The sequence below is a fragment of the Rhynchophorus ferrugineus genome, unplaced genomic scaffold, assembly GCF_030347505.1.
Source record: "Rhynchophorus ferrugineus isolate W39M unplaced genomic scaffold, kcgeb_rfMv2 rfM5, whole genome shotgun sequence".
NCBI lineage: Eukaryota > Metazoa > Arthropoda > Insecta > Coleoptera > Curculionidae > Rhynchophorus > Rhynchophorus ferrugineus.
Genome location: NW_027472584.1, coordinates 8,811,421 through 8,830,247, shown reverse-complemented (window position 1 = coordinate 8,830,247; position 18,827 = coordinate 8,811,421). Strand labels below are relative to the sequence as shown.

The following is an 18,827-nucleotide window of genomic DNA, read 5'->3' as shown; positions in this document are numbered from 1 at the left end:
CAGTATTCATTAAGTTAAATTTTAAATAATATAACTAATAACATTGTTTAAATTAAACCCCCAAGGAAAGAGGTTCCCTAAATTAAAAGTTAAATTTACAAGACTAACATAAATGATAAGTCTTCGTTTCCTTTGAGGGGAAAAACATCAACGATTCAAATTAATTAAAAAAGAACGTTTTTTATTCTTTTCACGCTGATTCCCAAACGGGGCGCCTTTCTGGTTAGACAACAAAACACGATTTTTTCGTCTAGTCAAGGGACAAGTTTGTCTAGTTTTGAATAAGAATATCGCTCGAGGGTTTAGCTTTAGTTTAACGGTGGAAATCGTCCCGTTCCGGAATGTAAATGAGTATGCGATAAAGGATTCTATTTTCTTAGACTAGATTTGTAGGACACGAAAGTGTCCTATAACGGTTATTATGTTAATTTTGTTGGTATTTTAGACGTGTCGACGGTTCGTTGAAAACCTTTGACATTACGTGATGTTTCTCGAGAAAACTTACTTGTTTTCTTAATGTCAATAATTACTATTATGTAATAATTCATTGATGTTTTGATTTTTAATATTATCATTAATAAGTATCTACATTAATTTTACTTTACTAATATTATAAAATAATAAAAGACAACTTATATCAAATACATCTATCTAATCAGGTGCTTTTATAAACATATTCATATCAAACTTTTTTAAAATTTATTTATTATTAAAATTGGTCTCCTATTATAACCATAGTATAACCATCAATTTACTGTTAACAATTATTATTACAATTTACACATCAGTGTCTATCAAGCGACAATCTAAAGTCCGTTCTCATGCCTTACGCCCCTTCACTTACTTACTATCACATAGGTTTACAGTTTTATCACAGAAGTTTAGTATCATCCATGCATTGGCTGAAGCGCCTCTGGGTTTTCATGGACGTGTAGCCTGGTTTCGTGTTTCCTAGTGGACAACACTAACAAGACTAACACTTTAATTTCTTCCTTGACTGTTAATATCTCTACATATTGCTTTGCCAGCATTTTGTTTAACTTATATGTCAAGCCCTAGTGCCAAACTTTATCGAAGACTTAGTGCTACATCCAGGAAGACTGCATATCATATTTGTTATTTTCCCAAGGAGGATGGTCGATTGTTGGTGTTTCATCCAATCCATCCAATCCGGTCCATATAAGTTCCAATACTTGCTTATATAACAGCAATTTATTATGTACTGATAATTGCGATTTTATTCCAATGAACCAAAACATTTTCCCATATGATAATTACAGTTCTTTCCTTTTCTTTTTCATGTTCCTTCCAGCGAGTTTTCTATCAACATTCATTCCGAGATACTTTACGTTGTTACTATATGGAGTGATAGAGAGTAATATTATTTTTTGTTATTAGTGCTTGCACAGATTTACTTAATTTTCATTAATTTTTATTTTCCAGGTTTGGGTCCAAATAATTGGATATTGTCACTTGTCAGCATTGAAACAATAAAATTATTTGTCTCTGAAACTATTTCATATTCTGGTTAACTAAACTGGTTAAAAAATAGATCCATATTGTTATTAGTTAAATTTGAGGCAAATATTTGTGAAAAAAATCAATGTACAGAAGAAAAAACTATAAATTACTGTGACATTCACATTATTCGTTAGATTGAGCTTCGTCTGAATTATCACTCCTAAGAATGGTAAATGTGTCGCAGTTGCAAGAAATTATACTGAAAAATAAATTAAAAGTCTAATCTCCAGTAACTTGTTGAGCAACCTTATAATGTTCATATTTATCTCATATATATATATATATTAGCGGGTCTGTGACAGAACATATCATTTATTTAATAAATAAAGCGATTTTTCCCAAATAAAAAATGAATGGTTATTTGAATATGTCAATGACTGGTTCATTCTGTATTTAAATAGGAATTGATATGCAAAATGAAGATTTCTTTGACCTTTGAAATGGTATACAAAAATAGTCTGAATGGGCGCAAAATGCATTATTCATTCTGAAATGCGTGTCTGTACTTAAATCTAAATTCCAAATTTAAAACGTATTTTAACCCAAAATATACTTTAAGGACATTTTTTGCTACGTCAGTGATATCTAAACATCGGGGACTTTATAGTTCATCATACATAAGAACGATAACATAAAAATGCAATTAATGACAATATAAACAAGCAAATGTAACTTTATTTAAATGTTCCTTCAAATGTAAACAACATCATTTTGATATATATGCCACGATGTGTGTATACAGTAACCATAATCCTGATTCATAAAAAATGGTAGAAAATGAAAAAATGTTCGATCTTCAGCTCGGAAGCAAGTTAATAGTCAAAGTAAGATATTGACTAAGATATAAAAAGTAAAGAATTTAAAATGTGTCTTTTCATACCCAATTCCAGATATTTTCATTTCATTGCTGCAAACTTACGAAAGGAGAAAAGCAGATATTTTCGCTAAATTTTATTTATTAATAATCTATATATTGCGCTCTATATATTATAATCAAAAAGCCTTTTTTAATAATAACGATTTTTTATTGTAAGGAATCAATTAAATATTTTAGATTTTACTAAATTTTCAATCAATAGCAATATACTGAACAACATTTCGATTTCCTTTGAATTTCCGTGACTCTCTACTCATTTATTTGTAGCAATAACAGAATAGGGTAGTTTGTTTTTTGTTGTTGTTTTTTTTTAATTCGATTTTATTATTATCGGCTTTACATTCTTTTCTCTCGTTTAACATGATTCATTCATCTTGATTTAGGTCCTTCTTATCTTTGTCGGTATCCATTCAACTTTTTATTTTACTGCTGTGTCATCACAAAATCGATATAAGTCCATCAGCTCCATCAATTTTAAGAATGCTTTATAAAGTTATATTGTATCCTTGAAAAAAGACTGTTTCCCATTTTCTTCTAGGCGTTGTATAATGTTGTTTATTCAATAATTTGTTTTCACGGATTAATAGAACACCCAGTATAAAGATTTTATTACTTTCTCACTGCAAGAATAATAAATTAGTTATATGTTGCCTTCTTCGTTAAGGTGAAATAAATATGATATCAGCCATCAAGAAATGTTTAATGTTAGTGTGCGGAATTTAAATATGGACGCACACGATTTAATACTGTGAAAAATAGCAATCTAATAAAGTATAGAACTATTTAAATTCTTTTTATGATAAAAGTACATACAAGGTATAAGGAGAAAAATTTTAATATAAAAATATTATGTGACAAAACAAATTAAAAAACGTGTGTTGAACTTTTTATGAGACTATAAGTGTTACATGGTGTATTAATGCTAACATGATATAAGGATTGGGTATCATAAATAAATATAGGTCGTATTTAATCATAATCATTTAAAATTATCTTAAGCCTTTTGTATTTAACATATCATTTGGGATTTACTTTCCTCAATAGTGAAAACCTTAAACGACTTAGGGTTTAATGGTGTATAATATGAAATAATATTAAAATATTAATTGTATAATACGAAAAGAGATTTTTATTTCGTATTTTTTTCATTCATGTTTAAAGAAGTTTCACTAAAATGTTATCCAAATATAACAAATAACAGTATTATAGTTAAGGCTTTATAATATATTTAAGATGTTAACATGATTCTATAAAAGCAGCAAAAGTTGCTAATAGTATACAAAACATATTAAAACTATGGAATCAAAACTTAAATATATTGTAAAGGAATTTTTCGATATTTTCAAACGATGCAAATGTTATGATCTTGGTTTTCTGTAAGGTTCGGAAAAAAAGGTATTAAGAAAAAAGGAAGTACCATTTGTAATAGAAAATGGCTTCGTTAAATAGTTCTGCTGGATTTTCAGGATACACGCACTTAAAGAACCTGAATTGAAATATACTCTTGGAAATTTATATGTTGGAGGTATAAATGATCACTCCACTTAAATTCTTACAATGTTTCTTCGTTCGGCATTTATCACAGATCTAAGTTCTTCAACCATATGTCTTCCATTGATTCATTTATGCTCCACATATCTGAAGGTTGTAAATTTGTTCATAGAATGTCATAATAGAGAATCATATAATTTAGTTATCGAAATTAAATTCATCTTTAACTTTTCTTCTGAGATTAATGTAGCAAATATATAGCAAAACTGTGGTGGTATCTGCAAATTGTTTTAGATCTGCAGATAGACTCTCTTTAGTAGTTTTACAATATCGGCAACTTTTATTGTTTTTCTGCAAGACTGGTTTTAGATGTAGTCAAATAACTTTTGAAGAAATAATAAGTAAAGAAAGAACATAATAAATAGTTTGGTTATCAATAAAATAGTGTCTAAGAGGCAGGTTAAGTTGGGAAGTGAAAGTTCAATATCGGAATAAATTATTTTTAAAAGTATACTCATATGAAAACATACTAATAATTAAAGTTATGTTCAACGCCTATAGCATTTTTAAACATCATCTAGTTCATTTAATTTGTTTATAGTCCTTATTTCGTTTACAGCAGCTTGAGGTAAAATATGCTTTTTCTTGTCGTTTTGTATTGCTTTTCAACTGAAGTTAACATCATTAAAATGAAGGAAGTGAATGAAATAAATATTATAATCTGAGCTTTATACCACATTTAAGAGGTGAAATTCGTCGAACAGGTCTTGTTTGTGGAGAGAAATCTCTTTGATTGTGCATACCATGTTACAAGGCTATCGTTGAAAACAAAATTCTGACCGTAAACTCAACAAACACTATCCAAATAAACTATCAATTCTATTGTAACTTAGCCTTTATCATAATTATAAATCTCTTTCATAAATAAAAAAAGGATTTGATATGTCATAGCGGGCTCACCGTTTATATTTAAATATTACAGACACATAACCGTTTCACATTCAAAGTTGTATCTGACACCTATGGATTTTCAATGTATTCTAAAACGTTCGTTAATGCAGAACTCCCGCATAAATGAAAATATTTCAATACCTTATTAATATATTGGTACGTCTACAGTCTCGACCAGTACATCTTTCTATCATCATATTACGCCGTGCCTTGACAATAGACTTACTACCCGCTTACAAGATGGAAATGGCCGAAGAACTAAAGCCATCAGACCACCAATAGTGTCGTACGTGTTTTCTGAATACGTATTTTTGCCATTTTATGTATTGTGTTTATTATATTAGGATAAAAGGGAGAAAGTTTAATACCATACGACAATCGGAAATGATGATGTTCTTATTATTTTTATTTATTTTATTGTATCGTTCATTATTTCATTCAACTGTACTGGATAGTCGAAAGATCTTACCCCAAATAAAAGAGATTCTCAATCAATCATAAAGCCTATTTGAATGTTTGAGGTGCGGCGCTGCTAAAACAAAGTTCTTCTATTAATTATTAGTACTTATCGTTACGTAACTAACGAAGAACGGCATCATGATCTCAAAATCAAAAGGGTTTACGAAGTTATTCAAGATTTCACTCCGAAACATGAAGTAAGAGTATTAAAATACATTAATGTGAAAGCAATACATCTACTGGGCAACACCCAGGAAATCAGAATCAAATATTGAAGCCAACGAAAATTACACGAACTTGTACAGTGTATAAGTGTTTACTCTTAATTTTAAGTAGTTTATCTTAATTTAAATTTTGAAAATAAATACAGATGTATTTATATCGCACTCGTCTAGCTTGTGTATTGGTGCAAGTAGAATAGAAAAATAGTAATACATTAATTTTATAAATTAAAACAGTACTAAGCATATAAGATTTTAAAAAATGTAAAAAAGTAATTTAAAAAAAAAGTAAATCAGTTTGGAGTATATTTCTGACAGACATTGAAAAAATGTTAGAATTTTCGTACAAACTACATTAAATGCTGCAATAAAACTTTACTGGAAAATATTATGTTGAAAATTGTTTTACAGTAATTGGTTAAGTCACAAAAAAGGGAATCACCCTTATATTTTTAGCATACTGGTCAAAGAAACGTAATTATTTTTTTGCTGCTGCGATCGAATTATGTTGCTGAATCCGTTTCAAAGCTTTACAATGTTGGTTATCTTTCTATTATTTTGTCTATGTTAAAAAATATTACTAAAATATAAATGTTTTTAAAATATGACAGTAGAAAATGTTAAGGAGCAATCTCTTTAAATTAGCTATTTTGAAGTGTAACAATTCATTCTTTCACACACTTTCAGTATTTAGCCACTTCTCAAAATAAGGTTTGTATACACGTACCTTTATTTGTCTTCCATAAATTCACTGAATCACTCGTCTATTAACCATCAAATAAAATTAATGAATATATATAATAAATTTACGTTTGAAATTTAATAAAAAGTTATCTACTTGTATTTCTGGTTTTTATTCTTTTATATTTTAGTACGATTTGTATACTATATTCTTGTTATGTGTTACAATAAACGTTAAATATTATAAGAATTAGATCAGTAGTGACCAGTAGCCTTGACCAACGCATAAGCTGGCATTAATTTAGCATACTTCGCAATGTTTCTATTTAAAATATTGTTTTCACTTGTTTCAAATTACATTTTAAACGTTAAAATATGAAACAGGTAGAAATTGTTCGGGGATATTAAAAAAATGTTTCGAAATAGATGTAGAAATAGTAAGTTAATTAGCTGTAAAATTTTTAATACTCTCTTTTAAGGATAACATATAAAACATAAAAAATATCCGAAAATATAAATGTATACAGTTGTAGCAGTTTAGTTATAATATATTTTGTTATACGTTTTCTTACATATTTTAAAGTCTCCTTTTACCAACTATGGGTTTATCTGGACTGGACCTACTATTTAACGTGGGCTCCGAACCACGGTCCTCGGCATTAAGCCTACCGACTGGCGACTGACCAACTTAGAAATCATCCCAGAAGACATCCGGTCTTACCCAGCCTGGTTACTGGCGTGACTCGGATTATTTTCCTTGTCTGATTTTATACTCTTGCTTAGGACAATCACAAATATTAAACAATCACGAATATAAATTACGCATAAAATAATGCCCCAGCAGGAGTCGAACCCGCGGCTGTCGCAACAGTAGAAGGACCATCCTGTTTCCTTTACCACTGCGCCACCAAGCCGACTTGTTATATGTTTAGATACTAATAAATATGAAAGGGGAGTGTAGGGAGGTACCATTGTAAAATGGGAGTAGCAGTCGTGGCCGAGCGGTTAAGGCGTTTGACTAGAAATCAGATTCCCTCTGGGAGTGTAGGTTCGAATCCTACCGATTGCGGAGTTTATCTCTTTTAAATACAAATTTTAAAAACATTTAATTTTTGTAAGTTTATACAGTTTTTTGGTAATAACTGGCAACGTTAAACTTCTAAATAAGTGGTTCTATCGATACTACTATAACTTTTTACTCATTCATTTATTTAATGTGATTATTAACAATTTGATAATAGTAAAGTAAATATATTGTATTTTACAAAGTAACTGAATGATGAATATTTTTTGCGATATTTTCAGTGATTAAATTTATTACATAAAATTTCAGTTCAATTCATTTTTCAAAACAATGTGGGTGGCTTGGAAAATGTTAGCTCCAATATCGAATCCTAAAATATTGTTTTTGTTTTGGAATCTCCCCCTATTCCTTTCTCTGGCACTGTTTCTGGGAAATTTCTAGTCGGTATATTTTTAATAGATCATTAAACAGTACAAAAGGAAACCGCCTTCCGACGATAGAGAGCACCACTTTTGAGAAATGTGGGTTTGAAATTTCTTTCGGAACAATATACCCAATTACAGCGTGTCATTTCAGAATGGAACGAATAATGTCAGCAGGTTCCATAGACAAAAATAAATCGATCTGGGACCAAAGATCTTGTTTCTTAAAAATTAACGGTAATTGGCTTTATTCCATCAGATGTTAAGATTTAATATCCATCAGTGTTTGTAATTATTAATCTAGTAATTACCACTGCAATATTCATCAAATATGAATGATTAGTGCCGTCAAAGAGGCTTACAAATCTGATATATTATAAATCCTAAAGCAATTTAAAAATAAAATTGTTAACAATTGTTCCAAGTCAAATGGGATAAAATATCGACATAGATATATAGCAGTTGAATATTTATTTTATTATTTAATCTATTTCTCTTAATATATAATCAAAATATTAGTAGAGATAAGATACATAATAAAATTGTTTTATTATTAATTATAGATTAAGCATTGTTGTTGTTTATTTATAAAATGAATATCATCTTCAAATGCTTATAACAAAGTATGGATTTCTACAGCAAATTTATTCTATTAACTTCTTCATCAGACTATATATTTCCAATCTTCTGCTTATCAAAGGAATTCACAAGCCTGACTTTTGAATTTTGAAATAGAGGTCTATTATATAGGAAATAAATAAACACCGATTTGTATTGTTGTGGACGCTGAATTAATAGGATTTTTCTCCCTTTTATTTTTTTCTTACCGAATAGAACAGGTAGAATATGATAATTTTGAAATAACCCTGATAAATAGAAGGTCCGAGATAATAGCCTTTATATTATGATAGTGATTTTGAGGTGTCACTAGGGATGCCTTTTTGTCAAACTCCCACATTTTGATGTGTTGCAGGTTCGAAAAAATGGTCACCTTTTTGATGGCACCTTAATATTCTTTTTTATTATTGAATATGTGAATTTCTAATTCTAAGAACACATAAATAAAGAGTGAAAAATAATGTCATATCAATCACAATATATTATAATTAGCAGACTGTTGTCATCAAATATATCTGAGCTTTTATAAACCATGCTATTTTTCATATTTATATATGTTTTTCTACATGTTAGTTTGTATTTTTTGAGGAAAACCAAATAAAATTACTTCAAAATCAAATTAATTTTTATCGATTAATTTCAGCTATTCTAGTTTAATCTTTTTTTGGTTATTTTTTTTAATGTTTTTTTCAATTTTTTTTCATTTTCATTTATCAAAGTTCAAAACTAATTTTCTGAAGTTTCAAGACTTGTGTGCTACATCCAGAAAGACTCAAAAATTCCATTAAAATTTTCTAAATGTTTAGTTATGCATAGTTTATTGATATAATTTTTAATCAAAGAGTTTAGTTAGAGTCAATTTATCTTGTGTGTTTTCTATATGATATTATTAACCATCTGTAAACTTATGTTTTGCTTTGCTTCTACAAGATTTCGTATGGAGAAGCGAGTTAGAAATAAAAATAATTAATATTGAAACATAGTTAATAATTCACCAACACAGTTATTTTCCTAACAGTTTCAGCTATTAATATGTATTATTTTTTATAGAAATACAGTTAACAAGTGGTAGGAGTAAAATAATGATACAGTTTAAATATTTATCTCAGTTCTAAGATGATACATTAATAAAAACCGAAAAATATATACTAAATATTTTATGTATGCTATGCATCTGGTTAGATCCAAATGGTTTCCTATGTAACAAATTAGAAACAGTCAACGACGATATCAACAAATGACTCTTGCTATTACTGTACCGAGAAATTGATGGAAAGCATCAATTTACTAGATAACGTTCCATGTATCTGACCTTATGATACGACGCCTGACGCCATTAAATCTCATGTATACATAGCGAGCAACTTTTAGAACAGACGTTACATAACGCCTAAACGTAAGAGCTTTACACACAGATTCTTATTTGTTTAACTACACGTTATTAAAAGGACTTGCATCAACTTTTTAAATGGTCAATCAATTTAAGGATGTCCTTAAGTGGTATCTCCAATTTTACTATTGCAGGCTAAAATATATGTGTAGAGGTAATATAGGTGTGTAGGATTGCAATTAGTAGCCAAAAATTGTGAAGTGGAATGTTATCTTGAATAAAGAATCAGTCAACATGTTTACACATAGATGCTCACCATGTTGTATTATGTTAAAGAGCTGTCCTATAACACCTCTGCACCGTTTTAACAAATTGTTTCTTGAGAAAAATCTCTGTGGGTGTCACTAGTACTATTAATAAGTATAAAAATGGGCCAGATTATTAACCAGCTAAGATATTCGGGCGTTATTTCATATACATTTCTCTAACTTCTTAATATTAAAAAGATTTATTATATTCATTTATTTATAACGTGGTTATCATTGGTAAGGTTATTTTTGATATATAATGTTTTTATTTCGTGTAATACTAGTATTTAGTTTTATTAACAACTTACATCTACCAATATAGTTAAGCGTCACTTAAAAGCTTACTTATTAAGTAAATATTTTCTACCGAATAAAATGTTTTACAATAGTTGAGCAAGAGTAGTTTACGCGTTTATAAATTGGTGATTTTAATTTGTAATTGATTTAAATGCTAATTCGCAGTGATGAAGATTTGGAGGGATTGCTTAATTAAAGCTCGTGTTTTGACAAATTTAAGAAATTATGTAAACTAGCGATCGCACTGTGGTCGAAATTCCACAACAATGTATTCAGTTAATCAAATTTTTTTCATAATAAAGTAAAGGGGAATAATTTTAAAATAATATGTTACTAAAACATGTTTTCACACTATTTTCAATACAATATCAGAAATCTATTTGATACATAACATTAATAAAAATAATAAATGTCTGTATATTAAAACATGTTAAAATATATGCAAACTATTTCAAGAACTAACACTCACTAACATTTTTTAAATGAAATTTAATTAAATATGATTTTCAATTAAGCTTCATTAATCAACAAAGTATTGATAAGTTTAAATTACTACAACACTACCAACATTAAGATAAAGTATCATAAGTAAAATTCTTTTCAGAACTGTAACAACTTTGCAACAGCATCAATTGTAAGTATACATGATCTTTCTTTACTTTTATGTTATAAACATAAATATAGAATAATAAATGAAGTAATACATGATTGTTCTTTAAAAGAGAGTATATATGAATAAAACAATTTTGAAATTAATATTTAACTTGAATGCATGTATATTAAAACAATAACGAACATAACTAGGTAATTTATTTGGTACAATTTAGAAGTGTATAGTAAAGGAATGTATTTACAACAATTAAATGGGCTATTGATTTTGTTTTCAAAACTTAGGTTTATAAAATAAATAATGAAAATAATTGTTAGAAATTTCAAAAAATAAAATGTCATATGTTATTGTATTAACCGTTAAATACTTTAATATTTATCAATGCTTTAAAATGTATACAGAATTAATGTTTATAAATAATAATTTGTCCTATGTATTCCATCTATGCAAATTATGTAGTTAGTTTCATTTTAACTACTGCATATTTTCATTACATAATTTATGTATTTATATATTCTTTATCCTTTATCCACATTTCTCACCTAAAATATGTATTACAAAAACAATAAATACACTACGTTGATTAAAAAAACAGCCTTACTAAACTACTTAAATCAAATTGCATCATTATTTGCTTATTTATTCCACTCTTTGATCTCGCCCTTACAGATAACTCATCTTTAATTCCTTGCCTTCTATTGCTTTCGTTTATCTGCTGCTTTCTACTTTGTCTTATGTCCCATGTGAAAACAAACCACTCGTCAACAAATGAGTCTATTTTATAATTGTTAATATTTTTTTGCGACATTTATTCAATTTAACTCTTGATATTCAAATTATTGTATTTATTTCCTCAGTGCTTTGTTAAAAAATGCATTTACTAATGGAACTTGAAATACAGAAAAATCTTAATAACGTTTAGAATTAACAGTGATATACTATGTCCAGAACCATATCAATACCATATAATCTACCGTATAGGAGCACATAGGCCAAGTCCAATAAAAATAAAGCCAAAAATATTTGTTTATATATTTTATTATCGATTTGACGGCAATTCCTGGTTGTTTGATTTGCCCCAATTGCCCCTGTTTTTCTCAAAAAGAGAGCATTTTCGCTAAGCGACGTAATATATAGAAGATTATTGGGAGTTTACGTATCAACAGTGGGCAATAATCTGAACTACTTGGAAATTTTGAGATGGAAATAGCTGCAGTTAGATTTCAGTCAATAACTTCAAGTCAAGAAAGGAAGATATTTTTGCATTGATGACAAAACATTGATCTATTACTACATTCCTAAACATTAAAGCCATTAATTACGCCTAGCGAACATCAATATCAGTTAAAATTCATGACCTTAAACAGTGTATTCTTCAGGCTTTCCTATCAGGTTTTCCTAGGTCCGACTACCACTTCTTAATTCGATTACTGGCATATAACATATCAAGCAGAAATTGAATTTTTTGAAAATAACTAATGATCGCCAGTAAGTTTTAAATCACTTTTCGATTTATTTATTTTTCATAAAACACTATGAATTATTCCCAATACCTTTTACACTAAATTCTTTTTCATTACTAATTAATTATTTTATTCTTATTCTGTTGTTAGATTTAGAACTGTCAATTTCATTTAGCTATTTTAATGCTTCATATTTAATTAAACTGATCAAAACTGTTCTGTACAAGTAACAAAACTTGTCGGAATGTGTGCGGTCTGTTCGTTCACAACAAAATGTGACTCCAACAAGTAAAAGTAATCGTCAATTGGGAATGTTATAGAGAGATGATAAGAACATTTTGTTACCTGAAACCTATATTATTAGAACCGATCTGTACTTACGATTAGTTTAGTTTAGATACCATACAAGCGGTCTCTCAGGCGTCAAGTTTTATGTCATGTAATAATGAGAAATAGAGACGTACATTTTCTCGAGAGGTTGATCGATGATAAGGCAGAACCTTCGCCGTTTAAATTAGAACAAAATTATTGGTTAAACGAACATATCATTATAAATAATATAAAAAGTAATATTTTTAATTTATTTCCAGAATGTACTTAATTGTATATAATTAAATTATAGAATTTAGAATTAGGTCATATATGTTTATAGATTTGCATGTATATTTCTATTACATAAATAAAATAATCTTAACGATATTAAAAGTGTACCGAAACATTAGATTAAGTCAATTTGTTAGGAAGGAATTTTCATTTAGAGGTATTTACAATACATGGCGTAACTGATATTATACTGCATCGTTATCTATATTTATATCAAAACTTTGTCATTAGGCTTTACTCTTTATCACTGAAAATTGTACAGCATACCCGGTACAAAATAACGGGAATTTTTATTTTTATTTTTTAAATTTGTAATAAAATTGTATTTATTTAAATACATTGATGCTGCACCTCTCAATAATTTACATTAGATATTTTACTCGTATGACAGTGGTTATTCCAATCTTCAAACAGTTCTCGAACTCATTCTTTAGGATAGACTTGAGCTCTTTCGGCTATTCACGTTTAAGCTCATCTATTTGTTGCCTTGGAGGCTTTTGTATTTTTTGGGGACAGAAAAAATTTTCGTAAAGCATATCGCGCTAGTAAGGAGGCTGGGTCAAGATTACAGTATGGTTCCTTACAAAAATATATCAACAAATAGTGAAATGGGAACTGATACATTATCGTTATACAAGAGCTATGAATTGTTGTTTCGTATAACCGGCCGCTTTTTTTATATTTTTTGATTATTTGTTGATGTGACCATCATCGACTGCACACTCAGCATGTTAAAGAGAAATTAGTGTAACGCAAAATAAAATGTAAACAGTTGTATTGGTTCCTTGAAAGAAAATCCAAAATGCCAATTCACAATAAGATAATGATTTAGAATCAGGTGTTCAAACCAATATGGCTATATGGTATAGAACTATTGGGCTGTACACGGGATAGCAATGTAAAGAATGTTCAAGTACTCCAGAACAAGGTATTGCGTAACGCAGTAGACGCACCTTGGTATGTACGAAATGAAGATTTGGATCGTGATATGGAAATTCCTACAGTCAAGGTACAAATTGAAAGATTCGTTCTGAAACACGAAGCCAGGCTACACTTCCATGAAAGCCCATAGACCCTTCAGCTACTGCGTGGACGACACTCTTCTTACAGACTGAAGAGGTTTAAACCCGGGGAACGTGCGAAAGGTGCAAGAATGGAACTACAGATTATCGTTGGATAGACGATAGTGTGTAAATTGTAATAATAATTGTTAGCACTAAATTAATGGCTGGTCTAGGAGACTAGTTTTAACAATAAATACATTAAAAAATAACATTCAAAAAAGAATGCTTTTTAATCTGATAAATAGTGAGTTGAATTGTGATTATCTATAAAAATAATTGTTTTGGCATTTTATTTCGATACAGTTAGCAAAGAGCAAAGATTTGCAATCCAAGTTTCATGTGAATCGCAATATAAATTAGCTGAATTGTAGAATTTTCATCGCTTTTGTACCAATTTTCAAATATGTAAATACACTCGGTTTTTTTAAATATTTCATAGCAAATTCAAGAATAAATTAACAAAAGAATTGAAGCTTAATGTTGAAGAACGAAAATGACAAACAATTACATAATGAAAGAGGTAATCTCTAGAATCGTATTGTTACTTATGATAAGAAATGGAGACACTATTTGACGATGGTGATATTTGTTTATCGTTTCCAATATGGAATTTAAATCACTACATAGTATAAAACAAAGTCGCCTTTTCTGTCCCTATATCCCTATGTGCGCTTAAATCTTTAAAACTACACAACCGATTTTGATGCGGTTTTTTTCAATAGATAGAGTGATTCAAGAGGAAGGTTTATATGTATAATACATGCATAATATACTAAGGCAACATTGCTAATTTTAGAGGTTTCTAACGTGATGTCGTAAATTAACCTATTTTTTTAGGCTTATTTAGCAATTAGCAAAAACGCTGCCTAACCCTACGAGTTAGATCAAATTAATGTACTACAGTATTGTACACCATAAAAAGGTCTACAAAAAAGTCCGCGATGGTATATGTTTATCTTTTAGGGATAACCCACATTAACCATTTTTATTGTTTACTTTTTACGTGAGAAAATGGCTTATTTACGAAGCTATTTTAAGCAATACGGCATTAATCCTTATCGAATTAAGTACCTTAAATACAGTGTGCAATTAATATAGATCAATATGGTTCCTTACAGCATGTAAATTAAACAAATATTTTCGGAGATATTACAAATTTAAAATTTGCGTTTAAAAATGTGTAATGTAATAAAAATTGTATGAATTTAGATATTCCAAAGATAGCAGGAAATCTTCATAGTAAGTATAGGGGAAGAGGAATTGTTTTACTCCAAATTTAATGCGTGCAGGCCAAGGGCAGTAATGAATGAACAAAAAATACTGGATCGATTTTAATCATGTTTTCATTGAGTGACATAGGCATATATATTTTATGCCCGTGCAAAGTCGGAGCGGGCCGCTATGTTTTTATATACAACGTTCATATTTTTTCTGTAGTGTATTTAATTTAGTATCAGCATTGCACCCGTGCGAAGCCGGGGCGGGTCGCTAGTGTTATATAAAGATAGAAAGCATATCATATATGATTTTATATATAAAAATATTAATATAGATATATTTTTACAAAAAAATTAATTTCTCAAAATCACAGTTCCAGATATAAATTTTAGGTTACTATTAAACAACGTAGTATTTATTAATGGTATCAAAAATAGTTTGAATCATTTTTTGGTAGTGCTAATTTAATAGAAATATATGAAAACGTTACTATAACCGATAAGGAAACATTGTGTCGAACTTAAACCTCGATTTGTGGTTTCTTTAAATAGGATTATTTCATCATTTGTTATTTAACTTGTTGAGCTCCAAAGACTAGAACTGATGTCATAGCTTTGCTTTATTAGCATTAAAACGACGTTTTGTGAGAAAACGGTGTGAAAAGATAATATAAACGGACGTTTTGGGTCGATATCAGCTGGGAATGTTAACGGAACCAATAATAATAAAGAGTACTGAGCTATACATAGTTATTTTTGATCGGAAATCACATCAAAAGAAGTGGTTGCAGAATGTGGAATGCTGTTGTTAAACTGCTATTAATACGATAACCTTATATGGCAGTTAATTATAGCTTGTCTTTTAATTTTTTTACCTTCATTATCCATTAAAAATATTTCGTTTATTTACATTTATAACATTTTTTAAATAAGATTTTGATACAGCGATGTACCTTAAGCTTACCGGTGTTATGAAAATAATTATTTCATTTATAATAATAATTAATTAAGTTGACTTGACCCAATATTTCTGTTTGTTATACGCTTTATTCTGCGACGATTAATACAAGAGATGGGTGAAATGTGTTATCTCACAAATGTTTAACATTTCACGAGGAACAGTATGTGTAATAATTATAACATAACATAAAACATGGTAAAATATCATCGGCGAAGAGGAATAGTGGGCGAAATCCAAAGTTAACTAACAGAGACTGGCGAACATTAAAAAGGATTGTGGCTAGATAACATAGGGAAGGTTCCGTTATTCAGCTAACTCTCTCATTCACATCACTATCCGAAATACTGCAAATTAATATTTCGACATCCTGAATGATGAAGTTGTTACTATGACTAGCATGTTGATGCCAAATACTACCATTTTATATGATGATAGTGTGCCCATACACACAACCAAAAAGGTTCAATCTTGGGGGAGAAGCATCAGAATATCATCCAACATATTTCCAGGCCAGCATAACCGCCAGACCTCAACACAATTGACCAGACATAATCCATCTGCACCATCATTGAAGCAATGTGGGGATGTTTTGGTACAAAAATTGGGCAACATTCCATTGGAAACTATTCAGACACTCTACGAATAAATTTATTCCGCGACGAATTACAGCTATTTTAAAAACAATTAGTGGTTCAACATCTTATTAATGAATAAATATTGTGTATGTCAGGTGTTCATATTATTTCTTCCATCCCCTGTAAAATGAATTACAAGCAAATACTAATTACGAAAAATGTTACTTCCTCTGTAGAATTTAGGAAATAATGCTTTTGTAAATTTGAATTCATTAGTTGCTGAAAAATTACGGCTAACGCTGCAATACAGCGATCAACGTTTTAGATGTTTAGATTTTTTTTAAATAATAGAAGAGCCAGAAGTATACGATATACTATCCGATTTTTAAAATTGTGTACATATTAAAAATAAATTTAATACTAACCATTCTTCGAGGAAAATCGAATTCACTTTGATTCAATTTCTCGGGATTCGGATAAAAGTGAAGCCGACTTTTCATTCAACACATTATAACAGGAAATTCTTTTAATACGGTTATTAAACGAATGAGTTTTCTCAATAGCCGTGATAGGAATGCCTTACGATTAGGTGTTACAAAAAAAGGAAACTAACCAAATTCCGGTCATATTCTTTCATCGTTATAAAAACCCTCCACACAATACAAATAACGTTCCAGAATCATGATTGAGAGAATTCCGATTTCAATGGCCGTATACTGATGCGTGCTTACCTATAGCTCCATATATTTAACAAATCCTTAGTAACGCCTTTTTGGGTTTTTGTGTAACTATAATATTGATTATAACCCAGACTTACCTGAAAGAAGGCGGCACTTGCTGAATGGTATAAAGAAAAAGCTAGAATGGCACTTGATGGGTAACCAATTTTTTTGTAACCTAGCGTGGGTAGGTAACAGGTATTCGATATATATTAAGACACACCCCCGATTTTACAGAAAGATGAGAATGTTTATACGATCATATTTCGTAAGTTAATATTTGAATTGTAATCACTACTATTCCATGGGAGAATAATCAATGGATGTATCAAAATTAGACGAAGCAATTACAACTAATAAGTATAAGTAAAACGTATAAATCAAACCAGAAAGCAATAATGTTCTGATTTTACAGAAAGATGAGAATGTTTATACGATCATATTTCGTAAGTTAATATTTGAATTGTAATCACTACTATTCCATGGGAGAATAATCAATGGTTGTATCAAAATTAGACGAAGCAATTACAACCAATAAGTATAAGTAAAACGTATAAATCAAACCAGAAAGCAATAATGTTCTGATTTTACAGAAAGATGAGAATGTTTATACGATCATATTTCGTAAGTTAATATTTGAATTGTAATCACTACTATTCCATGGGAGAATAATCAATGGTTGTATCAAAATTAGACGAAGCAATTACAACCAATAAGTATAAGTAAAACGTATAAATCAAACCAGAAAGCAATAATGTTCTGATTTTACAGAAAGATGAGAATGTTTATACGATCATATTTCGTAAGTTAATATTTGAATTGTAATCACTACTATTCCATGGGAGAATAATCAATGGTTGTATCAAAATTAGACGAAGCAATTACAACCAATAAGTATAAGTAAAACGTATAAATCAAACCAGAAAGCAATAATGTTCTGATTTTACAGAAAGATGAGAATGTTTATACGATCATATTTCGTAAGTTAATATTTGAATTGTAATCACTACTATTCCATGGGAGAATAATCAATGGTTGTATCAAAATTAGACGAAGCAATTACAACCAATAAGTATAAGTAAAACGTATAAATCAAACCAGAAAGCAATAATGTTCTGATTTTACAGAAAGATGAGAATGTTTATACGATCATATTTCGTAAGTTAATATTTGAATTGTAATCACTACTATTCCATGGGAGAATAATCAATGGTTGTATCAAAATTAGACGAAGCAATTACAACCAATAAGTATAAGTAAAACGTATAAATCAAACCAGAAAGCAATAATGTTCTGATTTTACAGAAAGATGAGAATGTTTATACGATCATATTTCGTAAGTTAATATTTGAATTGTAATCACTACTATTCCATGGGAGAATAATCAATGGTTGTATCAAAATTAGACGAAGCAA

General features: G+C 29.2%; 1 long non-coding RNA gene and 1 other non-coding gene across 2 annotated transcripts in view; both read left to right on the top strand.

Annotated features, from left to right (window-relative positions):
- LOC143197662 (uncharacterized) overlaps positions 1-10,834 on the top strand; it is a 157,975-nt gene extending 147,141 nt beyond the window's left edge. Inside the window, exon 3 of the long non-coding RNA XR_013006054.1 lies at positions 10,805-10,834. This is a non-coding gene — a long non-coding RNA (uncharacterized LOC143197662). The remainder of the gene's footprint in view (positions 1-10,804) is intronic.
- On the top strand, positions 7,189-7,270 carry TRNAS-AGA (transfer RNA serine (anticodon AGA)). The gene has a single exon. It is a non-coding gene; the product is annotated as a tRNA-Ser (tRNA).
- Positions 10,835-18,827: the final 7,993 nt, after the last annotated feature.